The 20,002-nt window shown below is 45.1% G+C and overlaps 1 protein-coding gene across 7 annotated transcripts in view; it reads left to right on the top strand.

Annotated features, from left to right (window-relative positions):
• The window catches only part of FRMD4A (FERM domain containing 4A), a 450,500-nt gene that overhangs the window by 263,589 nt on the left and 166,909 nt on the right, over positions 1 to 20,002 (top strand). The gene's annotated exons all lie outside the window — the stretch shown is intronic.

The raw sequence follows: 20,002 nt of genomic DNA, 5'->3' as shown, positions 1-20,002 counted from the left end.
AGGAGCAACATAACCCCCATCCCCTGTGTCTACAATGTATCACTCTTGAATACCTATGTCTCTGTGGACACTCAGGAGATCCGTCAGTCCATCTACAAACTTTGTACCCACCCATCGAAATCAGAGAAATCAGAGCAGTATTAGAATCACTGACCCTGGCCTTATTTAATTTGTTCTCAAAAGAAATCATCATTATACCTAGAGCTCCAAAGAATCACAAAGTTGCCCAACTTGATTTAAAGACCTTAATTCCAAATCTGTTGTTTGATTCCAAGTTTTAGAACTATATTTGCTTGAAATTCTCGAGCGTCTATCAAATTCTTAGAGCAGTGCCCCTCATTATCCGGAACATTTTGCCAAACAATACGTAATTCATCACTAGGTTGAAATAACACCTTTATGCTCATTCACTGGGGTGGGGGAATGATACTGCCATGATGGGAAGATTTGCATAGAAATACTCTAATGTCATGTTCCCTTGTACATACTGCTTGGATTTGAAAATATTTGAATTGCTAATAACTTAAAGGCGTTAATACTTTCAATTAGCTTTAAATTATAAAAGCAATGTAGGAAACAGTAAGTAGGAAAAAGCTCATAATCACAGCCCACTCATTTACCTACTAGTCTCATTTCAGCACATTTCTTTCCAGTATTTTTCAGATTCCTATTTCTTATGTGGTTGTAATCATAATGTGTGTAATTCTATTTTATTTTTCCATCTAACATCGTCTTTCATTGGCTTTTCCCAAGTTACTGTAAGTTCATCTTTGTTAATATCAGCATAAATTACAAAAATGGACATACCATTATTATCTAACGGTTCACTCATTTGGGCACTTCTAAGGCTTTTTTTGCTTTGTTTAATAGTTTTCTACTATTACCAGTAAACACTGTCATTAATTTACCCACGAGTACAGAAGTCTTCAGTGTTTTGGATTATGTTCTTTTTAGGCTTGATTCCAAGACTTACAGTCTTATTAAAAGTCAAACTTGTGGTTGGGATTTGGGGGGTGAGGTGAGGCAGGAGACAACTGTAAAGTGAGCGAGATCTCATCCGCAAAATCACTGACAAAGCACTTAGAACTTTCAGTTGTTAAGAATCAGCGTAAAGAGTTTATAGGAGAGTGGTCCAGTGTTTTTTAGATGCTTTTAAAAAATATATATATATCTGGGGCCTGGATGGCTCAGTGGGTGAAAGCCTCTTCCTTTGGCTCAAGTCATGATCCCAAGGTCCTGGGATCGAGCCCCACATTGGGCTCTCTGCTCAGCAGGGAGCCTGCTTCCTCCTCTCTCTCTCTCTCTCTGCCTACTTGTAACTCTGTCTGTCAAATAAATAAATAAAATATTTTAAAAATATACATATATATATATATATATATATATATATCTCAACACTTAGAGGCTTAGAAAGCAGCCACTCTCTGAAACAGGAAATGGAACCTCAAGTGGCAGTGAAGTTATGGTCTGTCAGCCAGCCTTCCCCAGGAAGAGGTGAACCAGGACATTGGAAGTGAACTTGAATCACAGAAAAGGTATTTAGTTACTACTATATGCGCCTCTGGAAGGCTGTTCTCAGCCCTTCACAATCCAGAAGATGTTGAATTAGGGCAAGCAAGAGAAGACCTGTTCTGCCTTCCCCCTCCAGAACACACGTCATGTGTTACTCCCTTTTCCTAGAACTCTGCTTCCTGCACCGGCATCCCTTTGCCTGTGGCTGGTTTCTGCTAAGCCTCCATTTCACAGCCTAGAAGACACTCTTACCCCCATGTTCTCCCTCCCTGTGCACTTTCCCCCACAGGCCCCCTTCACCCTTCACGGCGCTATCACAGCTCAGTGTCACAGCTCACTGTCCCTGCCTCTTTACTCTGTTGTCCAGAGCCACCAATGGTTAGAGGGCAGGGTCTCCATCATGATCCCTGTATCCCCAGCACCCAGCCCAATGCCTGGCACAAATGTCACTAAACAAATCCCTGTGGAATGAAAGAAAGGACTAATCCTAAAATGCCTTGGTATTATTTCCCAAAGGACTTTTTGTCGTAGAACGAATTGCTTGGCAGGGGATTTTGTTTAGCACAAAAACACTATAGATAAAAAAAAGGGGGGGAACACTTCTGAAGTCCTTTGGGCATGATTACAAAGCAGACTTCAGCAAAACATAGAGAAGCAAGGTTAAAACTATTGGATAAACACCAAGTTAAACATGACTTTTCTTTCTCCTCTACAAAGTTCCCTTGTCCTGGATTATGTTCTTTTGACAAAACCCTTTCTAAAGGGAATCCCTCTCTCGGGTTCATTTGGACCCATGCTAGTTTCATAGAACAAAGCATTTGGATCCCATACTTCTCTTTTTGATACCGTAAATCTACAGAGTGACAACCTGGCAGATTCATTTACTCTTGAGTCACCCAAGTACAGTAGGTGCAGATGGTTTTGTCGATGTTGCCACGAAGCACAATTTCAGAGTATTCATAACATGCCTGAGATGAAGAAAAGCTCTTCTCAGTCTTGCAATCTGGAGATGCGGAGTTGGGCTGGGGTAGGTGTGGACCCGACAAGGTTTGGAAGACGGAGAGGCAGGTTGGGAGGAAGTGTTTCTCTCCCACAGAGGGGCAAGCGGGTTTACTCAGGGGTGGCTGCAATTTGAAATAGTGGCAGAGGTGGGACATCGAGTTTTTCAGCCGCTGTTAGGGTAAGAGCTGCATCAAAGGCTACACCTCACGAAACTCCGACAGCCTGAAAGAGGCCCCAGATGGCCTGGAGTCAGCAGCTAACAAGGATTCCCTCCCACCAGAAGGATTCTGGTGACCAGACACCCGCACAGACCATTTTCTCCTGTGTAGACCTGGTCCCTGTGACTATAGCATTTCCCTTTTTTTGGGTGAGAGAGCAAAATGGCCATAATCCCAACATTTAATGCTTACAAAGCCCTTTGAGATGATTGAGCAGATCTGTCCTTCCAAATCCCTGATTGCCCTGAGTAAATCCCACGTCACCCCTACAGAGGAAAGGGCAAAGGTCAAGCGTGTACATACTGGGATTGGATATTTGAAAAGTTCATCTCAAAATCCACAGCCAGGTCCCCAGTACCCACAGCATTACCACGTGACTCCATAGTCCTTAAATTCCACTTAAGGACAGCAGGAACGATGATGTGAGCTTTCCGCAACAAAACCAAGCCTCCATCATCCTCTGTCACCAATGTGTGACAGGGTCCAGGCACATCGCCCTCCCATCCAGCCTGGAAATGGTGTCATTTGCCCTGTTGCCCAAAATTGTTTCAACCAATTCGAAATGTACTCAAAAAAGCCTGCATCAGAATGACAGAGTCTGCCATCATGCATGTCTCTCTGTCAGCCACTTCCTGATGCTTCTGTAGCCAGCTAAGAGGGTGTCTTCGATGTTTTGTAGTAAAATCCTCAAGTCTTAGCTTCATATGGCTATTCCTTTAAAGTTAATTTCTCCATTTTTTCCCCCTGAATATTTAGGTGAGCATTTTGAAAGCCAAGAAAGGAAAATGTGCCTTAGCCTTAGTGAGAACAATTTAAATAAGACTGGGAAGAATTTCCGGACAGTGGGGGTCAGTAGATGGAGTCCTGGAAGCCGTTAATAAGGAAGGAAAATCCCAGGCTCTTTCTCTTGAATTTCTTAAAAATAGAATAGATTTTCACTTGATTGGAATGGCTGAGGTGTGGCTCTTCCTTATTAGGTTCTCTTGAGGCTTATGACATTACGTGGCCTCCTTTCTCACAGGAAGACATGCCAGGACAAGGAAAATAGATGTGGGCCTTCTCACTTCAGGGCTTTGCCCAAACCCCATAGATGAGTAGATGTTATGCTCTGTTGGCAGGAATTCTTCCCTGTGATGATAGAGCTTTACAAATTGCAATTCTCTCCAGCCCCACGACTGCCTCAACTGCCTCACTTTATGTTTTGTTTGGGAAGCTGCCCCGTGATGTCACTAACATCCTTGGACTGTCGGGTCTGACCCAGGCTTTCAGTGGCCATTGGCAGCCCTTTCACCACCATCCACTTCTGCAAAAATAGAGGAACAGAGTGTCCTGTGATTCTGAGAAGTGGCTCAAACCTCAGCTATTTTCCAGGAGAATGAGAAATCATAGCTGGGTTATTGTTGTACATGACACAGTGTCCCTAATTCTGAGAAAGCCAGTGGGACAGAAACATTAGGAAGGATCTAAAGCTGGACTCTGTCAGGCAATGGGAGTTTTGAAATGTGGGCCGTCCACACGGACCCGAAGTGTAAAATACACACCCAGTTCTGAAGGTTTCCTATGAAAACAAAAAGTAAAACATCTTCTTAAGGATTTTTATATTGATGATTCCATGTCAAAAATGAAATATTTGGGGGGTATAATAATTAGGTAAAAGAATATATGTCCATGAAAATAGTCACGGACTTGTTTAATAGGACTACTTCATATTGGGTTCATGTTTGTGGCTGACATTTTATTTCTGTTGGACAGCTATCTGTAAAGAGTAGAGAGAAGATCATTTAACAAGAGAAAAGATTGTGGACATAGTCAGATTACCCAGATCAATGCTGGATGTCCTCTGCAAGAATGATCATACTTTATAGTTCCTTATAGAATGTCGCTGGGGCTTATTTATCTAATTTTTATGTTGACTGTGTAAAGTCAGTGATAATTCAGATGAAGAAACAAATTTAGGAAGGTCAGATAACTCGCTTGAGGTCACATAGTAGTAGTAGTAGTCTATGCAGCTTGAACACAGAGTACGTCCTGACCTCCTAGCACTGCACTGTAGCAAATATATATAATAAAGACCCGGGACATGGGAGAGTTCCCCTGTAACATGGCCACTGTGCTGACCCCCAGCACCAGCTTCGGAAATGACTGGAATTAGAGGCTCCGACCCCCATCTCAAGTCTGGAACCGAAGATGGGCTTGCCCAGGTCATTTCATGTCTTAAGGAGCTGAGCTGCTCATCTGTCTGGTGAAGATCTGAGCATGGACACCCGTGCTGACGGATTTCCACATCACGTGTCCGCCTCCAGGCATCAGGTGTGGAAGAAACAAGCCACAGCAGTTAGAGCCTTCTGATCATTTCTCTGTCTGACTACCGTGCTGGTGATACTCCCTCTTAGAGGTTCAGTAAGTTGCTATGGTCCTTGAGTCAAGCGGCATGGAGGACAAAGTGAATATTCTGGCCCATAATGGGCTTAAAAAAAAAAACAACCTATAAAAATCTGTGCTACTAGAATAAATAGTGCTACTAGAATAAATGAGCAGACTGGGGTTCTCTGTGTGTGTGCACACCCCCACATACACACTCACCCTCCCTCCCTCGTCAGCTGCTTCTGTGGATAAGGATGTTCTTCCATTAAAAAAAAAAAAAAGAAAGAAAAAAAGAAGGTACTGTTTTCTACCAAGTAAACCAGGAATTCCCCCAAAGCACGTGTGGCCAAGAAAAAAAAAAAAAAAAACACAGAGCTGATCCTCTGTCTGCTCAACTGGGAAGGGTGGTCTGCTTGGCTTGCTGGCCTGCCTGCTGAAGCGTGAGCTGGGTCTGCCATCTGCTCCTGTCTGGTCTGACTTCACCAGGAGGTGCGGGGTCAGCCACGTGCATGCGGGGAGCCATGTGCAGGGACTGGAAACAGACTGAGGGACTCCGTGGGAGGAACCTTCTGTCTGGGACCTCCCAGTCCACAGGCTGCCTCATGAAACAGGAGCCTCATGAAATGGGCAGCACTGCTTTGGGCTGACCTCAAACTTCACCACGATTGCCGTCATCCTTTCTTCGGCTCCTCTTTGCAAAGCTGGGTCCTGCCCCAAATGAGCCAGACAGATGTCTTTCCGAGCCCTGGGGGTGGCTGGTCATATTTAACATTCTAAAGGCACGTGACGAAGCAAATCAACGTTAAGGTATAGACGAAAGGCAGGTAACACAAGGCTAGCTCTGCATGTAATCGGCGTTCATTTAGTGGCATGGTGGAATGAGAAATAGTCCAGAACGCATAGCCTTGGGTGACACAAGCAGCTAGCGAGTCTCCCTCTTGGCAAGGAGGGAGGGACCAGTACATCTCCCTTTGCACCAGCGAGGGCTGTGACCGAGAAATTGGTGAGCAGCGCTCTGGTTGAGAACAAAAGAGACTCTCAGTCTCCCTGTGGGGCAGTGATGGAGGGAGGAGTGTCAGGATCTAGCAGATTGATGCAATCATCCAGGGACACCTCCCCCCCCTCACCCGCCGCAACACAAAAGTGCTCACAGCTCCTGGACCAGACAGCTCGTCTGGGCTCGGGATAAGGGGAAGAGGCTGTCTGGGGCATTGGTTGGAGGGGTGGGGGTTGTCCAGGATCTGGTTGCTGAGCAACAACCCCTTCTCTGTTCCCCTCCCCCACCCAACGCTCCCTCTGAACACCCCCCACACCCCCATTCTCCCTGGATGCTAATTTTAACCAGTTTGAAAATGTATTAGTTGGAGCCATTTAAATGGCCGTTTGGGAACCAAGTTTGTCCTACAGAAGGGACCATTTCATATGGTTCACACACCACATGGGAAGGAGAATGAGGAAAGGAGAGGGAGATGATGCAGCTCCTGGCCTTCTAGGAACAACCCTCCAGAAACTTGATGTTATGTTTTCGCTTTGATGTCACTGCTGAGTTATTATTTTTTTTTCTTTGATCCCTTTACTAAATCATTTCCACATATTCTCCGTAGTAGCCCAGTAGGAGTGTTGGCAGATGAGGACTCTCGGGAGATGGCTGCAAACCAGGGGCTCCTAGTTTTTCATCTCTCTGTTCGAGGGGGATAAGAAAGGTGGAGCAGGGAGTAAAGGGATTAAAACAGATTTAACACACACAGTGCAGTTCCGCAAAATGGGAGTAGCTGTGCTTCTAGAGGACAGACACAGACACATGCACACAGCCCTAAGAAGAGTATGGCTCTGGAGAGAAAAGGGGCCATCTGGAAGGGATGGCATCACAGGAATCTGGGAATTAGCAAATCTGGGTGTTTTTTGTTTTTTATCCATAACTCACAGATTGGTGTTTGGCTCATTGCTCAATTCAGATCCTTGCTCATTTGGTAAATCTCCCATTTGTCTACCAGTGGGACTGCAGACCTAAGAGAACCTCTCTTTGGGGCAAGAGGTTCTGTCTAGAGTGGAGAAATTACTCAGGCCATAAGACTTTTTACAAATCCAGGGGTGGGGTGGTTCCTCTTCCTGCAGTGGGCTGTGCGTTCTCTTTCCCTCCCTCCTCTGGTTGGGACAGCCGCCTCCTAGGTACAGCTGTGCCAGCAGCACCCTGTCCTCCCTTGTAAGGAGAGCAGATCTGTTCATTCTCAAAACCCTGCTGCTCCTTGTCCCACCCCTCCTGAAGATGGAAGGAAAGAGGCAAACAGCTCTCCTGAGAAACACAGAGCTGTCAGGCAGCCAGGGGTGGCAGAGCAAGGAATCGAAGAGTCAGGGGGAATCTCAGCTGCTGTGTATTTTTCTCTGGCTCTTCCACCCCGGTGGGCCTGCCCCAGAGCCCTTCATGCTCTCTGTTTTCCTGTTCCGTCACGAAGGCCAGCATAGAACTAATGATTTTGCCATCCAAGCGACATGGAAGATTTCCAGATCTACCCAAGCCCCAGTCATGCACCTCAGCTGCCTGCTGGGTATGTGTAAGTGACCACCTAGGTGGCCGCTTGCGCTCCACACCCCCAGCGCACACCCCCACCCTCATCAAGCCCACATCATTCTCTTCTTGTACCTTCTTTGAAGGGGAGCCCCCCACTCTGCCAAGACAACCAGGCTCCTATTTTGACTCCATCCCTATCCTGATGTGTGGCCAGGTCTCTTTCTTTCTCCAGTTCCCATGACCCTTAGATAGACAGTCACCACCACCTGGCTTTGACATTGTCACCGCTGTTTGCGTGGAGTCCTACAGCAGCCTCCTCACTGACCTCTGTAATTCCATGCTTTGTCCATTCCAATCGGACCTGCATGACACAGCCAGATTATTCTTCCGAAAGGACTCCTTTTTGTGACATGTCTCTAATCAGTAGTTCATTTGGTTTGGACTCCTCTATTAGACTCTCACGGCCCTCCATAATCTGACTGGTCCTTCTTACAAGAGCAATATATTGAAGACATGAAGAGTGTAATGTTGTCTCTCACTGTCCCCTCTCTGGGTGTGCCCTAGGGGGTCCTGTTTGCCTGCCTCAGCCAACAGAACTGGCGTCCTGCATTTTATAACTGCGGGGACTTATATCCATGGTCCTGGACAGAAGCAATCCCATGACCCCACAGTAGTCCTTGCAACCAGTGGTTCTCCAACTTCTCTTACATGTAGAATGCTCTGTCTGGTACACGTAAGTAGAGGAGGTTGGAATCCAACCTGCCGCCCACCGCCTCTTCCAACGATTCCCCAGAGACGTCTCTGTACACCCCTCCGGGCTTGGAACTCACTGTTCTAGATAGAGAGCAGGTGACGAAAAATATAAGTATGCCTTGCTTTATGTAAATGCATGCATTCCTGAACAGTTAAGTGTAAATCAAACTTTAATTACATAAGCCATCTTTTAAATGCCATGAGAAACTTTAGCGTAGTGATTAATCATCCATTAGCTAATTGAGCACTTCTTTCTGTTCTAAGTGCTTCCTAGATGCTAAATCATCAGCTGATAGTCACCTCCACAACTCTAGAAGGTGGGTAACTGTCACTGTTCCCATCTTGCAGATGAAGAAATTTAGGCACAGAGATGTTAAATAACTTATTCAAAGTGGCCTAGCTAGCGAAGAGTAGAGACCAGATTCAGATCAGGCCATGTAACTCAGGCCATGTGAGTAAGAGCGACTTCGGCACGCTAAGAGCACAAGCTTTGGAGCCAGGCAGCCTGGCTTCAAAACCAGGCCAAAATTCAAAATTGACCAAAGCCATGGGGTTCTTAACTCCAAATCTTCGTAGCTCCATCACCTTGGCCAATTACCCAACCTCTTTGACCTTCAGTTTCTTTATCTGTAACCCTAGAAGGATAAGGCCTGCAGTCTTCCTGCCGTGATTTGATCTGTAAATGGACACTACTGGCATCCTAGAGTTGTGATTAGGATTCATAGATTCGAACATGGGAAGTGCTCAGCAGACTAATTGGCACCTCATAGGCACTGCCTTAGCCTGGCATCAGGTGTCCAGGCTAGACCACTTAGTAGCTGTGGTAATCTGGACAAGCCGGGTGCCTTTGCTATGTCATCTATAGAATGGGATCATAAACTACCTCTGACCTTGGAGGGAAATGCTGCATAATTTCCCGGGCTATCACTCCTAGTAATTTGGTCACATGATGACTCTGTGCAAGGCTTTGTGGTGTATTTGTGAATTTCATGTAAGTTCATGTGACTATGATGGGTTGATTCTCAAATGCCTTCACTTTCTGGGCTTCACCTTCTGGGCTTCCCTACACATCATCCCCTAATGTTTCCCTAAACACTGGCTAACAATGCTAATCCTTCCAAAGTCATCCTTAAGACAAGGTCATGTGAGGACAGGCAGGATGTATACGGACATGTGTTCATGCAGAATACCGAAAACATCTAGATCAGTGAATTCAGTTTTGACCTCCAAGTATGTCAAGGCATGTTAATCACTTAACATATTTGGAGACAAAATAGAAAAAAAAAATTTTTTTTGACAGGTGCAGCCCAGTATCTGATGAGTGACCCCAGCCTTACTGCTTCATGTTAAAGTGACGCTGGTGCACAATTATATACAGAAGGATCGTATTGGCTGTGATAATGCGGGAGGGTAGGACTGAAGGCAGATTCTTTCCCTTGTGCCCAAATTAGTGATTGGTTTCCCAGCTTATTACTCATGAACTCAACTGCTCTCAAGTTCATGTACGAACGCTTGTTTCCCATTAGGGGTTGGATCTTTCACAAAGGTTGCGGCCTGCTAGCCAGATTTTGCAGTGCACAACAGGGTGGACAATTTGGGGCATTTAGATGTGTTCAGTGCAACTCTGTGAGACTTAGAAGAACAGGGACCTCCCCAAGCCTACTGGATCCTAGCAGCCTTTGATGAAATGCAGGAGAACCTCATGGCTCCCAGGAGGCCTGGCTGCCAGTTCAAAACCGGTCCAAATTTTATTCTTTAAGGAAAGAAGATTTTAACATCTCATGCAGAGCCCTTTTGAGGGAGGCAATAGATCCAGACAACGATTCTTATATTTTACCTTGTTGACAGAGCCTAGGATATATTACAACATCAAAGTGGGCCATATGTCGGCATTATCAAAATCCTTTGTCAGCCTTTACGTTAGCCTTCCTTCCTTGCTTATAATAGGGCTTGTGATTTATAAAATAACAGAAGGTATCACTGCACAGATCTAAATGAACTGCTCTTATCCTGCAGATGACCTCCATTCTCTGCATCATTTTACCACATTTTACTCTGGCAAGAGCCAGAGAGGTATGGGGAAACCACCGCCTTCTCACCCGTCTTTTGGGGGATTAATAATATCTTTTATACACACACACACACACACTCACACGTGAATACTGTGGTAGCAGGATGCCTTCAACATTCATTTGGCTGTCTCAAACACATGCGTACACGCCCCCCACACAACACATAAATCTTGGGGAGGAACTCTGCCCCGGAGTTCTGGGTTCAACAGCAGTGTCCTCACCAAATTGTCCTCAGAAGCATGAAGAGAAATACTAATCTTTCCCTTCAGCTTCACTCCGTTTGAGCACAGTGAAATGAAAACACAGTCAATTCTAAAGAAAATCTGCGGGCTCCCTGATGTGTGTGCTTCCCAGCCACAGGTAGCCTGGTCACGGGGCTGGCTGGCTCCAGCCACATCTTGACACAGCAGTGTTGGAAAGGAGGAAAGGGAGTTGCTCCTCACATTAACTCTTTTTCTCATGGGGGGAAAAAAAAACCTTTTCAGATGGTCTTCCCTGTCCCTCCTGTCCCTGCTCTACCCCAGACTGTAGCTGGGTCATTTTGTCCTGTCTGGACCAGTCCCTGACAAGGGAGGTAGGATTCATGTGATTGGCTAACTCGGTGATTCTCACAGCGTGGTCCTGGGTGGGCAGCATCAGCATTCATCAAGAACATGCTAGAAATGCAACTTCTCAGGCTCCACCCTGAACAGAGCCAGAACGTGACTCAATAGAGTCAGCCTCTGGAGCTTGTATGTTTTCCCAGCACACTCTACGTTCAAACGGTAGTATTGAGGCTCACCTTTCTGGAGTTTTCCTCCATGGCTCACTGCTAGGGCCACTGTGATTCCCAGACTGGCCCTTAAGTGACTAGAAAATTTAAAGATAAAGGGAAAGTAGGACTGGAAGTTTTGTTTTATGCCGAGTAAGGGTAGTAAAAAACTTTGCAGATTGCTTTTATCTTCATCTGTATAATAAAAAAGAGAAACAGATCAAAAGAATAAGAAAACAATTTTTAAAAAGTCCTTAAATGGGATACATTTAAATGTATAAAAAATTACATATATTAATCTTACTTTTCTGTTGTACCACTAACGGACAGGTATTCTGGGGCTTAGGAGCCATTGATGTGATCAAGCTCACGCTTAGGCTAAAATCAGATCCAAGTTTGAATCCTGGCTCTCTTTTCCCACCCAGACAGTATGTGGCCTTGGGAAATATTTACCTTGACGAACCTCAGCTTTCTTGTTGCTAAAATGGGAATTCTATTAACTACCTAGCAGGACTGTGATGAGAAGTACAGATAACAGAGCCAAGTTCTCTAGTCATGGGTACCCAGTAAATGGTAACTGCTGTCACCAAAAAGTTTATCAATGTTAACCAGATGAACAAATGCATGAAGAGCTATCAAATGAAAATTTCTCCTTTCTTCAGTGTGTGGCTTCCATCTTCATTTATTTGCGACAGAAGGAACAACTGAACTATTTTTCAGTGAATCCAAATATATGAACTAGGTGATCCTCAGAAAAAGAGAAAGGGGGACATAAGAATGGGACACAAATTCCCCAGTGATTATTCTTGGGATAACCATTTTATTTCCTAAAGCTCAGGCAGTCTTGGGGTTGGTTGTTCCTTGGCCTCCCAACACCTCCGTCTTCACATGTTTAGCTGTGTAATAATAGCCAATCTGTAACTGACAAAGCCTTTGGTTGCCAAATTACCAGCTGACACAGTGCCCTGTGCTGAGGGAGTAGGTGAGAGTAGATGGGTGCTGGGTGGCGTCGTGGTTCTGGCACTAAGCACGGGGACTCAGTGCAGACCACATACGTTCCCAGCCAGGTGACCCTCCCTCCAGAAACCAGTTGCAAGTTCAAGGATCCCCACGCTCCCTGCACTTCTGACCAGCTGGATGTAACCCTGGGAGTTCTCATGACCCCCAGTTTGATAATTCACTAGAATGACTCATAAAACTCAGGAAAGCATGATATTCGTGATTATACAGTTTTATCATAAAGAATATAAACCCAGACCCATCAAGTGAAGAGGCACAAGGGGTAAGGTCTGGAAGGACCCCAAATGCAGAACTTCCATGCCCTCTCCCCAGAGAGACATCACCCTCCTGGTGCATCAATGTGTTCACTAACCACGAAGCTCCACCAAGCCTCACTGCACAGAGATTTTATTAGGGTTTCATTATATAGGCTTTTTTTAAAAAAAATAAAATGACATATAACATTGTGTAAGTCTAAGGTATACAAGATGTTGATTTGGTACATTTACATGTTGTTATTACAAGTCTGACTTATCTCACTTAGCATAATGCCCTCAAGATCCACCCACATTTGTTGCAAATGACAGGCTTGACTTCATCTTCACAACTGAATAGTATTCCATTGTGTGTGTGTGTGTGTGTGTGTACGCCACATCTTATCCATTTTTCCATCGACCGACATTCAGGCTGTTTTCCTATCTTAGCTGTTGTGAATACTGCTGCCATGAACATGGGAGCACAGATATTTCCTTAGTACCGTGTTTTCATTTCCTTTGGATGTTTACTCAGAAATGGGATTGCTGGGTCAGATGGCAGGTCGATTTTTTTGAGTCACCTCCATTCTGCTTTCTATAGTGGCTTTACATTCCACCAACAGTTGGAATCGTTGGCCCTGTGATTGGACCTAGTCTCCAGAGATTGTAGATTAGGCTGATGGCACACTACGCAGAGCCCCAGCCCGATAATCATGTGATAGGGGGTGACCAACCCCACTCTGAGTCATCTCATTACAATGAAGTCAGGTGTGTTTTGTGAATATCCAAGACACTCCCTTACTAGGGAAATTCCAAGGATATAGAGTCTACCTTCCAGGAATTGGGGATAAAAACGAATCAAATCCGTTGTTATACAATAATAGTTAATGAGGCAGGCATCCAAAATCTGAACGCATGTTCTGAGATTGTTGAAACAAGACCAGAGTTAATGAATGAAGTCTCTGCTGCCCCCAAGCATGAACTTGGACCTCAGACAAGTTTTTAACTGTGGGACCCTATTGGTTGCTGAGGCCACCATTGTGAAATACCCACAGACTAGGTGGTTTAAATAACAAGAATTTATTTTTTCACAGCTCTGGAGGCAGGGTTGGTTTCCCCTGAGGTCTCCTTGGCCTGCAGATGGCCATCTTTGTGTTTCCACCCATGGCCTTTTCTGTGTATGAGAGCATCCTTGGCATCCCTTCCTCTTCTTAGTAGGACCCTGATCCTACTGCATTAAGGCCCCACCCTTATGATCACATGTTACCCTAATTAACCTTTTTTTAAAAAATTTATTTATTTTCAGCATAACAGTATCATTATTTTTTCACCACACCCAGTCCTCCATGCAATCCGTGCCCTCTATAATACCCACCACCTGGTACCCCAACCTCCCGCCCCCTCCCCGCCACTTCACACCCCTCCGATTGTTTTTCAGAGTCCATATTCTCTCATGATTCACCTCCCCTTCCAATTTACCCCAACCCCCTTCTCTCTCACTCCCCATGTCCTCCATGCTTTTTGTTATGCTCCACAAATAAGTGAAACCATATGATAATTGACTCTCTCTGCTTGACTTATTTCACTCAGCATAATCTCTTCCAGTCTGGTCCATGTTGCTACAGAAGTTGGGTATTCATCCTTTCTGATGGAGGCATAATACTTCATAGTGTCTATGGACCACATCTTCCTTATCCATTCATCCGTTGAAGGGCATCTTGGTTCTTTCCACAGTTTGGCGACCGTGGCCATTGCTGCTATAAACATTGGGGTACAGATGGCCCTTCTTTTCACTACATCTGTATCTTTGGGGTAAATACCCAGTAGTGCAATGGCAGGGTCATAGGGAAGTTCTATTTTTAATTTCTTGAGGAATCTCCACACTGTTCTCTAAAGAGGCTGCACCAACTTGCATTCCCACCTAATTAACCTTTTTAAAGATAGTCACTTGAGGGTGAGCGCTTGAACTGAAGAATTTGGGGGACACAATTTAGTTCATAACAGTGATTTTGACCTCTTTAAGCCTGGAATTGAAATCTTTTTTTTTTGTTGTTTTGTTTTGTTTTGGTTAGGAAAGTAAGTAAAAGGAAATGAAAGTAGATAATGATTCTTTCTTTGAAGGACAGTTGTGAGGCATAAAAGTGATAGGGTGTGCAGAGCTCTACCCCACAGCCATCCTGAGGGAATGCACCAGGCCTCCCGCCATCATCTGTGTGGGCATACCCTGGTGTGCTACCTGCAATGAGACCCTGGCTTCTCACCTGGGAAGTGAATGTTTCATGAGTCTGGCTCTGTGTTGCTGGCTCTGAAGGCCGCTCTCTGACTGGCTGTTTACCAGAGGGAGTCCGAGCCTGCTCAGCACTTGCCAGCTGGGGCCCAAGTCATTGCTCTGGTGGTGGTGTCCACTACTTCCTCACCTCAGTCACCATAACACATGGATGACTGCACCTCCTCCCACCACCCCCATCACCCCCCGTGAGCCAGGAAACGGTTTTCCAGGGTCTGTGATGCCCTGGGTTTGAGGAGCATTGAGCCAGCTGTCATTGACATAGCAATCTGGAAAAGCATGCCATCTGAATCTTAAACCCTCTTGGCCTATGAACTTAAAGGAGAAAGAAAAGAGAAGAATGTTAATTGTGCCCAAAGCCAAAATATCTAGGACCTCACTGTGAAAACCTTAGAACTTGACAACTGTACCTATAGACTCAAATTTATCTCAGTGGCATTTTAGGGCAGGAAGCCTATTGGCTGAGATGACCACTGAGGAGGGTCATTTGAAAAGTATTTCCTCAGAAATACAATTCTCTTAGTCTTCTAACTAAGATAGATAACTAAATACGCAGTGACCTCCTCAAAATGTCTTGAGAAGTGGTTCTTCCAGTTCGGCCCTAAAGTTATGTTAATTATTGTGTTTATCTGTTTCATCAATGGATGGCTTTATTCAATGTCATGGTCATGATCCGTGTTTTGGTATCATAAGGAAAATCGGAACTGTCTCCATCTCCTGGGAGTTTGCAGAGTAAAGAATCTAATGCCAATATGGTCAGATATGTAGAAAACAATTCAGAGAAGAAACAACAGGACTAACCAAGAAGCACAGAACAAAGAGATGAGCTTATGAAAGCAGACCGCCATGGTGCCTGGGAGTTCAGAGACGTTTCCCATGATGTTCTGAAGACTGGGATAAGCAGAGGAGAGATTACGATTTCTGGTGGCATTGAGCCTCCTTTCCTCTTCATCCTCTTTAGAGGTGCTCTCTGGTGGGTTACCAAAGAGACCAGAGACAAATTCCTGACCGCTCTGCTGTGGTCAGAACAGGAAGCAGAATGGAGAGTGAGGAAGTAGACAGGAGGTGCCCGGTGGGTGTGGGTCACCAGTCACGTCGGTTGTCGGAGCACCTAGCAGAGAGTGAGATGGGGATTGGATGGGAAGAAGGCAGGAAGTCACGATTGCAGCACACTCACACATTTCTTACCGGTGGATGCAGGGTTACGCGGCCAAGAGTGGGAGCACAGTTGATGAACATGTGTGTCAGGCTGACATAAGGGTGAGATTAAGGAATAATACTATCCAAGGATGTAAAAAAAAGCAGAAGCTACCCATTTTGATCAACTTTTGGAAAAAGCTCAGTGACTGCAAACACGACCCTCTGATCCTTTGGGATTTTATCTGCGTTCCCCACTGCTGGCATTCTGATTTATGGAAATCTCTGAACAGTTTCGTTAAACAGGGTCAAGAATCTTGGCTGGAATTCTTGGATTCTTGGTGTGTGATACGGGGAAGTGATGATTCAGAGCCCAGCTGGGACTCCAGAATCCCAGTGTCGGGGCCCTTGATATTTGCCGGGCTCAGCCCACTGTGCTTCAGAAGTTTCTTACCAGCTCAGTGACCATATTAAGGGAGAGAGAAAGGAGGCAGTTTTGTTTGTTTAAACTTGTATTTCTAATTTTGGATGGTCCTTTCAAAAGTCCACGCCCTTTGAGGAGACCATTCCCTGAACTAGCATTCCCAAAGGTGTGCTCCATGGAACATGAGGCCCAGAAGTTTGAGGAGAGGGTTCCATGTCAAGCAAGAGTGAGAACTTACAGTGCATTCCCATCTGAGATGCGGGCACATTTGCTCTGAAAGTCATTGAGGAGGCTTGCTGTAGAGGCACTTAAAGGTTGGTCAGTCTTCCCAGGACTCTGTCTAACAGTCGGGGCAATGCCCCATTTGACTCCCCGCCAAGGCACCTGTCTTCTCTCAGCACTTAAGTCACAAATGGGATGATCTGGACAAGCCACTTGGCCTTTCTGCGCCTCAGTTTCTCCCACAAAAAGTGTTGATTTCTATACTACCTCTTTTTCCTTTCCCAGAAACTACTGAGGTCAAGGAAATGATCAAAATAATAATGATAATAATAATAATGTTTTGAGCCTTTTAGGAAGGTGGTGCAACCAAAATGTCCAATGTCCTAAGAGTTCCAAGAAAAACTGATATCCATTCCTTAAAGAAAAATTCTGTACTGAATTCTCTACTGAGCCCTGTAGCGCCAGTCCATCATAGGTACTCTCTAGATGCTCACTGAATCATTGAATAAAAATAATAATATATAAAGAGTAGGTAGCTATATATTAAAGTATATAATAACATATTAAAGTTGCAAATATTTACATTGGCAGGCACACTACTAAATACATGTGTATGTTTTTACTGATTCTTTATGACAACTCTAGAAACAACTGTTTCTATGTCCATGCTGGTGTTGAGGAAACTGAGTCACAAAGAGTTAATTCCTGAAGGTCATACATCTCCAGAAGTGAAAGAACAGGGCTTAAACCCAAGTTTGTCTGGTCCCAGAGCCCTGCTCTCAGCCATTCTATTTGCTGGCATGCCGACTGAGTGAGTTTTGAAAAGAAAGAGACTATGTTTCTTTCAAAATTTGTTCTGGTGACCTCCATCCCAGGCGCCCTCGGCAGCCTGACTATGTGGTCTGAGATGATGCTCTGTGCACACGGCCACCATGGAGACAATCTGATTGTCTGCGAGTTCCTTTGCCAAAGTGGAACTAAGGAAAAAAGCTGAGCAGAGAAGAATTTGAGAGGTAAGAGTGAGGTCTGTGTAGTCAAGAAGAGAAATGTTAACCCTGTCTGCTTAAAAAGCCATTTGGTGCTCCCTTGAGCTCATGTAAATCACCCCATCTTAATAGCCTTCCTGGAAGTATGTCATACATTAACTTGGGCCCTTCTCTATTCCCTATTCCCCCCCTGTGGCCCCCATTCCTTTCTCTATTGATGTTCTTTGTAACCCTGTGAAGACTATTCTCCAGACCAGAAATTTCAGGCACATCAATTTAGTCTCCTATATGCCCTGGGGGATGAAGTCAAGCTTTTCAAAAGTTTTCTTTTTAATGTCAAGCTTTCAAATTCTGGTACCCTTTGACTATTCAAAAATTAATACTTGGAGGAGCTGAAAGAAGCCTCAGGGGTAAGAGGTTTGGTAACTCCCCATTCTTTTTCCTGGAGAAGAGGACGGGGGTTGAGCTCATGTCTGCAGGCAGAGAGTTATATTTTAAGGAAGACTAAACGAATTTGTGTCCAGAGACTGGTTTCTTAAGAGAACCGGCTCTGCTGCCTCAACACTTGGTATTTTTCAAACCAGCTTCCACATCCTCACGGAGGAGAACTTCCCACTTTGGGTTTGACGTGTAAGCACACAGTGCCCACTTTTGTGTCTGAGCCTCTGTCTGAAAAATCCCTTGACCAGGGGCTTGGAGGTCCGGGCGGCAGGGAGGGAGGGACTGATTCTTTGTTGTGCATTCCTTTTACTGTGCATCATGTCCACCTTTCTGTTTTAAAAGCAAAGTTTGTAAGTAATCTTGAATAGCTTTATTGAGGCATATTGACATTTATCAAAATGTGCGTATTCAAAGTACGGTAATCTGATTGTTTTGATGTGTGTATACACCCTGGGAACCATCAAAAAACCCTAGCTCATTCCGCAGCCACAGGCAACAAGCATGTCTCCCTTGGGCCCACCCAGCGCCCCCGGCACTCAGACACCCTGCTTGGTGAAGCTGACGGACCCCAGACCCCGCCTTGCAGACCATGGATGGCCGGGCCAGCAGATTATCACAGCATGCTCAGGAGCTTTCTGGAAACCACATTAGAAATTTTTAGGGGCTCTGTAAAGGAAAGGCAAGCATTTTTTTACTTCTCCATGCCTTTACCCCCAGACTCGAAGCTGGGGTGTTCCGGTCTTGAATGCAACACATAGCACTGTCCGGGCCTTGAAAAGTTGGCAGGGACTCTGAGGGTGAGGAGTGAACCATTGGCCGCTTGTAATCTGGGTTCTAGAGCACACTCAGCATGGGGGAGCCTTTCACTTCCTCACTGGCACCAAGTCAGGAAGACGGGCAGGAAGAGTCCTAGGATTGAGGCATTTCAGCAGGAACCAAACTCAAAATAAATACCGAAGGGAGGGCAGAGACAGTGAGGGCAGGGGTGGGCGTTGGGGGGTGGACACCAGAGCACAAGTCAGTGCAAGAATTAGACCTGCTCTGTTTCCCAGACTGTCCCATGGAGCCCTCCACCTTTCCTCCCTTGTATTGCCGAGGTGTACAGACAAGAAAGAAAAAAGTAAAAATTACCAAGGTTCTGTTACTTTTAAAATGTTGAGTTATAAAACTTTTATTTCAAACATACCCACTTTATTCATACGTCTGACATACAAAGGCCATTATTTGAAATCCAAACATAAGGATGCCTGAGTGACTTAGTCGGTTAAGTGTCCACTTTTGGCTCAGGTCATGGTCCCAGGGTCCTGGGATCAAGTCCCACATCGGGCTCCTTGCTCAGTGGGGAGTCTGCTTGAGATTCTCTCCTTCCCTCTCTTTCTGCCCCTCCCCTACTCATGCTCTCTCTCAAATAAATAAATAAAATCTGAAAAAAAAAAAAAAAAAGAAGAAGAGAAAAGAAAAGAAATCCAAGCATAAAACGTTATATACGGGGGCACCTGGGTGACTCAATTGGGTTAAGCCTCTGCCTTTGGCTCAGGTCATGATCTCAGGGTTCTGGGATCGAGCCCTGCATTGGACTCTCTGCTCAGCAGGGAGCCTGCTTCCCCCCCGCCCCCGCCTGCCTCTCTGCCTACTTGTGATCTCTGTCTGTCAAATAAATAAATAAAATCTTAAAAAAAAAAAAAAGGTTATATACCCCGCATTGAAGAGCATGGACGTCCTTTGTCACAGATTGAGTACAACCCACCAACATTCATAGAGCTTTGTCTACATCCTATAGTTTTGTTAAAACTTCATCCAGGGCATGCACATAACCTGTTGGAATTACCAGGTACCCTGTACCCTTTCTGTTATGTAACATAACATCTCACTCCGTGAAGATGCTAAGTTTGTTCCTGTGGCTCACTCTTCAATTGTCAGGGTTATAATTTATTCAGAAAGAAATGGATAAAGGTAAACTGAGGGTCAGACCTTTTGCCCAGTCCTGTGTCAGTTAAAACTGAAAAGCAGGGGTGCTGCTTTGAGCAACACGTATATGACGCTTGGTCTGCAGTCCAGCCCAGCAGGAAAT

This window comes from Mustela putorius, unplaced genomic scaffold (assembly GCF_011764305.1).
Source record: "Mustela putorius furo isolate JIRA1106 unplaced genomic scaffold, ASM1176430v1.1 tig00003913_pilon_pilon_pilon, whole genome shotgun sequence".
Taxonomy (NCBI): domain Eukaryota; kingdom Metazoa; phylum Chordata; class Mammalia; order Carnivora; family Mustelidae; genus Mustela; species Mustela putorius.
This window is presented reverse-complemented; position numbering and strand designations above follow the sequence as displayed.